The 12,042-nt window shown below is 35.6% G+C and overlaps 1 protein-coding gene across 4 annotated transcripts in view; it reads left to right on the forward strand.

The window, feature by feature from the left end:
- bcl9 (BCL9 transcription coactivator) overlaps positions 1–12,042 on the forward strand; it is a 182,511-nt gene that overhangs the window by 129,166 nt on the left and 41,303 nt on the right. For all 4 annotated transcript variants that reach the window (XM_073942406.1, XM_073942535.1, XM_073942478.1 and 1 more), the window contains one exon: positions 9,305–9,382. The gene's annotated coding sequence lies outside the window, so the exon portion shown is untranslated. The remainder of the gene's footprint in view (positions 1–9,304; positions 9,383–12,042) is intronic.

Raw genomic sequence — 12,042 nt, forward strand, 5'->3', positions numbered from 1 at the left:
TGAACATTTGTCTACTGTTTAAGTTCGCTGGGTTCAGCCCAGGCCTGCACAGTTTACGACTAATGCGTTTGGAAAATGTTCAGGCGCTGTGGAGGAAACAGACACACGCCTGCTAGAAATGGGCATTTGTACATTTGAACAGCATGTGGGTATTGTGCGGAGCGGTGTTTTTCAGTCTGGGGGCTTTTTGAGTTAAATTCGAAAACAAAATAAAACAAAAAAGCACCTGCATAAAGCAAAGCGCGGTTGATTTTCAAGCAAGTGAGATTGCGGCGGTCTGGCGAACTGTTTGGGGTTGATTGAAAGCTCTTTGTCTCTGCTTAAAGTGTCTAAGGGGACTATTGAGCTTATTCTGAAAATCAGAAGTGTGTTTGTTTTTACAATTATTATTATTTTTTTCCAGTTCAGTTGCCTATGGGACAAAAGACTAAAAATAAAAAAACGGCAGAAAACAGTAAAACTATTCTACAAATGATATGAACTATAAAACTATAAAGTATAAATTAATGGTTATTTAAAAAAAGTAGAATAATATGGTAAGAAAATATCAATTCAAGTAGCATAACGAGGGGTATTTAACCCTGTGATGGCACTGGTCAAGCTACCCTGACCAACATTTGTTTTTGTTTTTTTCTTATCAGTGCTAATAATATCTATTATTTGCAACTTGCTGCATGTTATACGTGTTGTTTATTTTAATTATTTTACCGTACCAGTCAAAGTTTGTAAAGAGTTAACTAAGGCTGCAATTATTTAGGCAAAAATATATATAAATAATTATATATATTATTATTATGTTTTTCGTATGTTTTATGTTTCGAAATATTAATAATTCTTGTGTTTGAAGCTGGTCATTACAATACTTCAGTCATTCAGAAATAGTTTTTAATGCTGGATTAATGCGCATGGCATTTTATTTATTACAACAGTTTTGCAAACACGTTTTATACTATTTTAAATATGTATTTTTGTGCATGCTGTTTAAGTGCACATACGTTATTTACCCATAGTGTTGACATGGTCATAATACAGCAAGTAATACAACAAACATTTAGTCTGGGCTAGCTTTTGCAGCTGGACATAGCTGTACAATGCCCTTCATGGGTAAACATTAGCCAGTGGGGGAGTGTCTTTTGTCTCTCCCAGCATTGTCACTCACATGCATACAGCTGTGCTGACCCAAAACAGACTTTACAAATTGTAATTCATTGTAAAGTTTTCTTTGAATATGAGAACATAATCATTTTCACATAATTATGAAAAAAAAGTTAATTTTCTAGCCTAGAAGACTGCTTACTCGAAAGTTTTATTCAGGCCCATTCAGTATGTTTTTGGGACCTTATTTTTAGTTAAATTTCTTCCTCCAAAACCTATTAACGGTGCATAATATTTCTTAACGGCTAAAAATCCATGGAAGTGATTGAAGCTGGAAGTTTTGGGGCTAAAACATTCCACTGACTGCTCCCGCTCATACGTTAAGAATAAGGTTAATATACTTAAAATGAATTTTATTTGGTGCCACTTTGTATGTTGTGCATTTATTGTGTATTGCCTTTGTATTTTTGTACAAAATCATGGTAGTCTGGAGTTTCTGGAGTTCAAAATATCTTGCCAAAGTAATTCACTTTTAGTTGATTTTAATCTGACATTGGCTTGTAGGTGTGGGTTAAAATGCCCCACCTTCTTTAAATTTGTTATTGTACTTGCAGAGCTCATGCCAACATTGCTTGTTTTTTACTTCAGTTTTCTCATCATCTGCATCTAGATGCTTGCTAACAACATATCCTTGCTCTATTTCGTTATGTCTGTGCAGATTTGAGCACGATTGCTGAATTCACATATGCTAAACGAACAGCGCTAACTGAGGAAATGCACCAGGTTCTGAAACAAAAGTCTATGTGTGAAAGCACCTCAACAATCGTCCAAAACTTGACTAGTCATCAAATACGCAGTAATAAATTGGTGACTAATTGGTGTATTTGATGATTAGTCCAGTTTAATAGATGTTTAGACATCTATTATAGATGTCTTTAAAACGCAAAAGTGCTTGGTGGGAATGCAGCAGTGGCGAGCCTCTGAGAATTTTTGAAACAAAGGCAAGGCAAGTTTATTTATTTGCACATTTCATACACAGTGCCAATTCAAAGTCCTTTACATGAACAGGAATCAAAGAGACAAGAATAAGAAAATAAAAACAAATAATAAGTGATTAAAAACAGGTTATAAAAGAACAAAAAACAATAGTGCAATCTGTAAGACGCAGTGCTCATTTAGTAAAGGCACAGCTAAACACATGAGATTTCAGTCTCGATTAGAACGTGCGTAATGTTTGAGCACATCTGATCATTTCTGGAAGCTGATTCTAGCAGCGAGGGGTGTAGTTGCTGAAAGCCGATTCACCCTGCTTTGACTGAACTCATGGAATTTCTAGTTTATTTGATTCTAAAGATCTGAGTGATCTATTAGCTTTGTATTCAGTCAGCATATCTGTAATGTATTGAGCTCCTAGGCCATTTAGTGATTTAAAGGACGAGTAATAATACTTTAAAAATCTGTTCTGAATGTAACTAGGAGCCAGTGTAAAGACCTGAGGACAGGTGTGATGTGCTCTGATATTTTGGTTCTGGTCAGAATCCTGGCAGCAGTGTTCTGAATGAGCTGCAACTGTCTGGCTGTCTTTTTAGGAAGGAGGCGGTTACAGTAATCCACCCTGCTGCTGATAAAAGCACGAACAAGTCTTCACTGAAAAACAAAGCATGTAATTCTTGGAATGTTTTTGAGATGATGCTGATTAACTAACTGCTTTGACATGACTATTGAAATTCAGATCGGACTTTAGAGTCACACCAAGATTCTTGACCTTATTTTTTTATTGTTTGACCCCTAGAGCCAAGGTATGCATTCACCTTAAGAACCTCATCTCTGTTCCCAAACGCAATCACTTCAGTTTTCTTTGTTTAACTGAACAAACCCAAAAATGACTAACCCTGAAATTTTTTTTAATGGAACGACTCCTTGATGCATTTCCAATTTCACAGTCCTCAAGATATCAAATACCACTAGCTATGTTTTTAACCAACAATGAAAATTAACTTTATGTGCAAAACTGGACTAGCAGTGTTTCCATCCAATGATTTTCATCATAATAAATATCATCACTTCCTGATTAACTGGCACCAAATATCAACTGTCAAAACTGAATTTGCTGGAGTAGGAGAAGCTGCGTCAATCTTTTCTTCATTCAATAAATGACTTGTGCCTCAGAAGGGACTCTTGACACGCAGTGAATGCGTGCTGTCGTTTGAAGGCGTGAGACGCGGAGCACAGACGCTCTTGATTCTGGAGGTCGTTAATCATATAATAACAATCATATTGAAACATTTGAGATGTTTTACAATGTGCTTAGCCTGCTGGTTTGTTCATTCACACACATTTTTATTATCACATGATCTCGTAAAACAAAATCACATGAACTTTTTTTTTAATGCGCTGGAATTTGTTTGGTAAATGATTCCATAATAGTTTATGCACATTTTTGTTATTGAATAAGTTTATACTACTGCGCATACATTTTTATGTGCATTTTCAATATTTATGCGAATTTTGGCATTTCCATCAATCTTTTTTTTTTATGCTCATATCCAAAATGCGCAGAAAAATAGGTGGATGCAAACATAGCTATTGTCAAACCCCAAACTCTGAGAAACACGTACAACAAAAAAGATGAGTAGAGTCAGAGTCTGATGATACAAAATCAGAATCTTTTTTTTTTTTTTTTTTTTCTCTTTCAAACTATTTTGACTTTCTGTATCGTACGCTCTTGGACCTAAACACTCTTCTGCTTCCACTGTTTGGTGCAGAGAGTTTCAGTACAGTAGTTCAGATTGGCAATGAAAGCAAGCCTTATTGTTGTTCTCCAGAACAGGACAGAGAGGGAATCATTACGTCTAGCAGCAGGGAAGCCGGTAGCTTTGTGCGCCAGTCTTTTCCGAACAGATAAACTGGTTCGTTGCAGCATGCGAGGAATGCTATTGTGAAAGCGCTGTGCAGCAAAAGGTTAAGTCGTACCATGTCTGCTTGCGTCACCGTCTTCTGGCTGGGTGTTTGTGTGTTCATACACAAAGGAACCTGTAATTTGAAGTAACAATATCTGACAGACTCGTGACGACACCCGGTTGAGGTACATCTCCTGCACGTCATGCTTGTGTGTGTTTGTGTGTGTGTATGTGTGTTAGCACCTGTCTGCCGTCACCTCGCTCAATAAGGATACAAATTTTGTAAGCCTTTAATTAGCACATGACTATAAAACTGTTATAAAGATTGACTATAACAACCCTGGGCTCAGGTTTTTCTTTTTATCTGTTGAATGAGAGCCCACAATCAACTCATAGTGACTGACAGAAAAACAAGGGAAGGCAAGGACAAGTCGTAAATGTTTTGAGTTTTGCGAGATTATTAAAAACCTTATGAGTGTTGTTGATGATTTCATTGGGGATTTAAGAAGACAACCACCTTGCCTTGACAACTGTCATTTAATTGCTTGTCTTCGTTGTTTTAAATGGTGGAATACTAGGTTTTGCTGTTGTTTTGTTGAATAAAATAACGGTGCAGCTATAAACAGATTTATTAATTGGTAACTAGTTATTTGGGATGTCCATATCCGATCACATGATTGGAAAATCGAGCACGATCACGCGGTTTCAGAATCTAATAGAATCGGACATTATCTCCCGATCAGAACTCGAATATATGTATACATTCTCATTATTTCTGAACACATCTCAAAGAAAGGACACCTCAAAAGCAAACACCCGACACAATACAGTGAGTTTACCCAGACAAGCTAACCAAAGACTTGTCAGCTCCCGCTGCAGGAGAGTTTGAAGAGAAGAGGAAAAATATCCCGTGACAGCACGAAGGCACAGGACATCACAGCAAAGATTGCACAAATGATCACAATAAGTGACCTGCCTTTCGCCTTTGTAGAGAACCCTGGATTTCCTATGCTTATGGAGCATGTAAGAACTTATTTATTGCTTGATTGTTCAAGCTACCTCACAGAAGTGCTCTGCTTGTTAACGGAGATGTTGAATGTTAAAATAAGGTGAATTAAATAAAAAATAAGGAACGTCCTAGATCTGTTTCTTCGCTTTTTTTTTTTAATTCTTTGTTTTTGTATTCTAGAAGTATCGGATCAGGTTTCAGTGTCAGTAGATACTCAATCAAATGACTCAAACTCGTGGGAAAAACTTTATTCAAGACATCCCTACTAATTATTAGTATTATTATTAGTATTATACAAAGTAATCAATATATTGACTTTTTGCACAACACACGGACCTGTCCTTAATCATTTTTGGTAATTCAATACATATATTGTCCATACATTAAAACATTTCTAACCACATTTTAGCTGATTGCACAGCCTCTCTATCTCTATTTATCTGTATTTAACTATTTTTATCTGTATTATAAAATGTTGGTGTTTTAGCTTAATTTGTAAATATTCTCTTTTAACATCTATATGACGATGTCTATTTTAGTACTTTTTAAATGTTTGATAGATTGTATAATTTTTGTATTGTTTTTTCTAGGTTGTTAAGGGACAACAGATGAAAAATAGCCTTCGGGCTAATTCATTTTGCATTGGCAGAAATACTAATTAATGTACACTGTCCCTGCCAAATAAACAAATAAATAAATAAAATATTGGAGGTGTCAGTGTCAGTATGGTTAAAAAACACTGATTTTACTTCAAATTACTGTAATATATTTTCATGTGTGTGCCTGATGACAGAAAATAGATGTTATTTTTTGTAGTTCTTTGTACCTTGAACATTTTTGCTAACATTTTAATTTGATTTGCGAACTTGTTTGAAGAGCCATATTAGCCAGAGGTTGGTTATCGATATTAAATGATCTAGGATCTGTCAAATCATTTTAGATAATTTCAAGAGGTATGAAGAACAGACCCTAGGACTCAAGCCGACAAGTTCTTTGCTTGCGCTTTGCACATGTGCATCGGAAGTTTGGTTTCCAGTTGTGAGGGAGAAAATTGATTACTGCCGCCCCGGGGGTGCTGAAAGACACAGGCGCTCTTTTCAGTCGGCTGTCATTGGTTTGGTCGGCTCATGAGCAGCTTTTTGGTCCAGACGTGAGCCAATAACACAGTTGGGGTTTTGTCAGTGCTAGATGTTTGGTGTCAACTTGGTGTGTTCCAGCCTTCAGTGCTGCTGAAGTCGAAATTAAAAACTGGATTGTAATTTAAAATCTACAAACACAAATTGATAAAGTGCTGCAAATGACACACTTAAGCTTATTTTGGATAGTTTCTTTACATTTAGACTCTAAAACTTTATTTTAAAAAATCCAGAAAGCCCAACATCTCAAAATTGACTAGTAGTGATGTTTTTCCTGCAGTGTCTTGTCTTAAAAGTAACAGAAATATATGTAATAATGGTCATTATCAACTTGACTAGACTAGACGGTGACCGAGAAACAGATATTTTATGTTTCTTTTAATAACTTTCGGATAAAGGAAACTGGTTGAAGTAAATTCGCTTCTGTTTGTTAGAGGAAGTGACTTCATTAGAGGAGGAAGAGGCTCCTGATGGTATTTACAGTGTCACTTTGAAACAAAACAATGTGTCATTTCTTATAATGTCGCATCGTGTGTTCTTTGTCTGTTTGTGGACTTTGAAGCTCAGTTTTTAACTGTGGGCGATGCGTGTTTGCATCAGTGTTTGGAAGCTTTGATAAAGTTCTTTCATGTCTTATTTCTAAGAGTTTATTATATTTGGGGACACCCACACAGACTGGCGCTTTCTCTTTCGCTCTGATTCATTCAGCTGCTCTTGAACTGAAAGGTTCAGGCTTGCTGGCTTCATCCAGCTCAGAATAGAAGAGTCTCTCACCTGGTTGGTCACCACGGGTATATATTTGTGCTTGTTACAGAGACTTTTTTCTTTTTTTTGTTTAATCATGGTGTGCTTTTTTCTTTTTCTTTTTTTAAATAACCATACCAATACTTTGGCCATAAGCTTCTGTCGAATCAATCCATTTTGATCATTGACATTTTCTTGCAATACATTTGAAAAAGATATGGATTTTTGTATCATCTATTATTAAAATGGTTTAGTGTTATAATTATGTAATGTGTTTGAACATATGTGTATGTATATGTACCTTATATGTGTGTGTATATATGTATATTTATTTATTTTGGATCATCTCTTATTGAAATATGAAGTTGTCATAAGTAATATGTTTTTATCTATACTGATCATGGTATGAAATAGGCATGGGCCGGTATAAGACGGGAAGATAACCCTGATTAATATAATAATTAATTTTATATATATGTATATATATATATATATATATAATTCATATAATTTAATTTGGGAAACATGCCACAGCCATATCACCCTGCAGCCCAAGACTGGTTACTCACTGAATCTAAGCAGCGCTGAGGCTGGGGTGCTTTTCCCAAACTCATCGTTAGCCAACTAAGGTCGCAAGTTCCGTCGTTACAAATGTTGTTTGTTGATTTGCCATTTCCCAACTCCATCGCTCCAACGAACATTCGCAAACTGCGTCTCAAACTTGAGGACTCGAAACTACAGCTCTGGAGCTGTTGTTAAAAACATATTTTCTGGCTGTGTTCTATTCCCACTTATCCCCCCTATGCCCTATTCATTTAGAGCATTCTAATATTCAAAGTTAGAATTATTATAAATAAAAAAGCATTAAGGTCATCTCCCTTAGGTGTAATTTACTTCCAAACTATTTTTACAGTTCAGTTTTAGCCATATCATGTTTACAATTGTGCTCCCTTCGCAGTGCACTTTGAAAACATTGATGTCATTTTGAACACAACCTTATGTTGTAGCTTACTTGAAACAATAATTATACTATAACACACATATATGACACACACACACACACACACACACACACACACACACACACACACACACACACACACACACACACACACACACGCATACATAATTATTAGCCCTTTGGATTATTAATAATTTAAAAAAAAAAATTCCCAAATTTAACGTATTAACGTATTAACGTATTAAGGAAATTTTTACAGTATGTCTGATAATATTTTTTGCTTCTGGAGAAAGTCTTATTTGTATTATTTCGGTTGAAATAAAAGCAGTTTAAGATAAAAAAAAACATTTTAAGGTCAATTTTATTAGCCCCTTTAAGCTATATTTTTTTCGAAAGTCTACAGAACAAACCATCGTTATACAATAACTTGCCTAATTACCCTAACCTGCCTAGTTAACCTAATTAACGTAGGTAAGCCTTTAAATGTCACTTTAAGCTGTATAGAAGTGTCTTGAAAAATATCTAGTAAAATATTATTTACTGTCATCATGACAAAGATAAAATAAATCAGTTATTAGAAATGAGTTATAAAAACTATTATGTTCAGAAATGTGTTGAAAAAAATCTCTTCGTTAAACAGAAATTGGGTGAAAAATAAACGGGGGCTAATCATTCAAGGGGGCTAATAATTCTGACTTCTAGTGTGTGTGTGTGTGTGTTTATGAATGCGTGTGTGTGTGTGTGTGTGTATATATTTATTTATATTTATTTGTTTCTTGTAGTTTACTTAAAACAAAATGTATTTAAATATAAAAAAACAAAGAGATCCCCAAAGCATTGTTCTGTTTGTCAGGTTATGTAAGGTAAATGGACAAAACATATTCCGTTTTCAGAAATATTTGTGTAAATTTTTTTGTTGGTATCCACTTTTAAATGACATTCTTCAAATAAAAAAACAAAAAACAAACAAAAACAAAAAACAACAACGTAAAACACAAGAAGAATAAGTGGCATGTGCTATCACTGACGTCAAACATACTTTCATTAAATCTTTTCCTAACATGAGTTTTGATATTTCCACGCTACTACTGTAGCAAGAATTGCCATGAATATAAAAAAAGAAAGTCATATAGGTATTAAGTGGCATGAATGAGGAAAAGCTGATCTGGCTGAAATATCACAGCTTTCATAATCACACATTTACAGCATATAGTGTGAGAGGATTTGACAAGCTTGAAGATTTTGACGGCTCTTTCCAATAATATACTTTTTCAAACAAGTGTCATTCAATCAAAATCCAGTTTCCCCTCCATCTATTATTAATCAAGCCATTACCTCGGTCCATTCTGCAGATCTGACGTTAACACACTACTCTTGCCTCTTAAAGCGCTTCCTCGGCGGCGCTACACTGGCCCTCAGAGTGTGTTTAATAAAAGTGTATTCTCTCTGTCTCTTTCAGATCGTTGCGCGGTTGGCGGTGTTCAGTTGCAGTCAGTGCAGTCATGGCCACAGCTATATCGTGACACAGAGGGACATGGTGAGTGCAGTTACATATCTTATTTTCACGCCTGCGTTAGCACATCCATGTCCGACAACAGCTGGGATATGTTTACGTGTGTCAGACACTAGCGTTCAAAAAGTCTGTGAGTGTGTTATGCATTTCTGGTGAAGTCTTGTGGTTTGTTAAGCTGTGTTTATTTGATTTAAATACTGTAAATGCAGTAAAATTGTTAATTTTTTATTTATTTTTTGCTGATTAGCTGCAGAAAAACAGTTATGCTGCCTAAAATTTCTGTGAAAAGAGGAAATAGAACAGCATTTATGGGAACTAGGGCTGCAAAATCTGACATTGCGATTTATTTTATGATATGAATACAATTTCAGTAGATTTGCAGACCTCTATAATAGCTCTGTATAAATATATAGAGTTGAAGTCAGATTTATTAGAAATTACTAATATTTATCTTGTTAACTTGTTATATATATAATATATTTTTCCATTTTTTTAAGCCAATGAAGCTGATATAGCAGCAAACTTGAATGAAGTTTTATTATTTTTTTTCAGAATATTCTATTATATTTAAACATTTTTTTTTTTTTTTTAAATTACAACCTAAGTAATTTAAGGCGCATGGTTTCAGGATATTGCGTTATATTATTGCACACCTGGCAGCTGTTCAAGTCAGTTGAGGTGTCAGTGAGACGTTTGGGTTTGTTGAGTTGGGATATTTTTGGACCACTTGTGCTTTTGCAGACATCCTTGACTGGCTCAAGATATGTGCTGATCATTGCAGCCATTGTTCATGACCTTCATTCGCACAGGTGGACCGTTTCGACAAGGCAGTAAAGCTCTAGGAGTAGTTTGAGGAACAGTAGGGTAGTTTAAGTTCAGAAACATGAACTCTTGCTCACCAGACTTGAACTGAATCTGTAAAGCACCTTTAGATAGTGTTTCAATAGTTTGTTTTAGGTACAAATTCTGTACACGTTAGTTAATATGATTAATTTGTGGTAGAGCTACCCGCTTTTATTTGTCGCTTACAGGCTGATTTATTTATTTATTTATTTATTTATTTCGATACCCATCCACTAATATGCACTGTTTCGAAGCTAAACGGTATCACTGTGTTCATTACTTGACAGATGGAGGCGCTGTTGCGCTCGAATCCTATGTTTTATAGTAGGTTACTCTTTCATCATTGATCTTACAGATGCCCTAATAGTCGTACATATTTAAACTTGTTGAAGACTTACTGAAATGACGACAAAACAAAAATAAAATAACCACATTTTGTTAACAGTAAAATATTATTGACCGTGTGGAGTCCAGGGGTGTCACTTTACCAGTGTTGCCATGAACGCACAGTAGTGCAATTGCAAGCAGCAGGAGCAAGTGTACTACATAGTGATGTTCTGTCGCGCATTATTTGAGTGATCTTTACTCTTCTGGTGAGCATGTGCAAGACATGCATGTATAAGTATTGACCTCATTCTTTTGCGATTTGTTTTAATAATAAACCGCAGAAAACATTCAAACTACTTGCTCTACAAACAATTGTTTGCATGATTTTACAGACAAAGCAGAATCAAATAATAATAAAATATCAGTTTGCAATATCAAGCAGTGTCATGAGCTATTTTTAATGTCTAAAAATGAATGGAAGTAAATAAGACCGGATGTCTCGGGCTAGAAAGATTCAAATGGCTACGCTTGCTCTTACGCGAAGGATAAGGTGGATACATGTACATGTGCGGAACATTGAGCTATTTTGATCTTTGACCTGTAGATATTTAGCTGCTCTTGAGCACTGGACAGCGCAGCAGCAATATGCCCTCTTGTTGTGTAATCCATTGAAATGAATGGGTTTCATAGCGCAGTACTTTCCACGTCTGGCGTGAAAGCCACAGTGTAGCCTTTTTTTTCCGGGCTTATTTTTAAAGGATAATATGTAGTGGCAGATAATTTGGTTTATCCTTAATGCATGTTCATCAACTATAGGGGAGATGACGATCAAGTATGGTGTCTCCTAAATCATCTCTTAAGACGACAAGTGAGGAAAACACTAGCTTATTAGTCTGTTATTAAAATGTTTAATGGGGGTTTTCCCCTCTTATGGGTTGTCCCTCAATCGTGTTTTTTTTTCTGCCGGTGTGCTGTGGCAAGCTTTGTGTGTATGCTTGGTTGCTTATTAGGCTGTGTAGGTAATTAAAAACTCATTATTATGATTTAAATTGTTTATTAATGAACGTTTAATCAGTCTAATTGCTTAATATGAATGACTACTAGTAGACCAGGAGATTCTGTCATGAGGGCAGCCTTAAATTTGTAAAATGCTGTTTAAAAGGCTTAGTCAGGAATTTCTGCTTTTGACATTTTTGCGTCAAAGAGGTTATCAAAGCTGACCTTCACGTTGTCTATTAGGCATGGAGGCTCATGTAGAATTATGACACGTAGATATTGTGCGCTTGGGCCATTTTTCAGTCTGATCTGCTAGATCATGTAGTGCTTCCTCTCAAGGAGCTCGAATAGATGCTAGGAAGATGAAGGTGAAAATACAGGGTTTGGTCTTTTTGAAGCAGACCTTTATTTGTATGTGATGGGTGAATTTGCATATCTGTTTTGATTGCTTTTAAATGACAGCCTAAGGCCCCATTTACACTATCAGGTCTGGATGCCCAATTCCGATGTGTTACCTA

The sequence above is a fragment of the Danio rerio genome, chromosome 1, assembly GCF_049306965.1.
Source record: "Danio rerio strain Tuebingen ecotype United States chromosome 1, GRCz12tu, whole genome shotgun sequence".
Taxonomy (NCBI): Eukaryota; Metazoa; Chordata; class Actinopteri; order Cypriniformes; family Danionidae; genus Danio; species Danio rerio.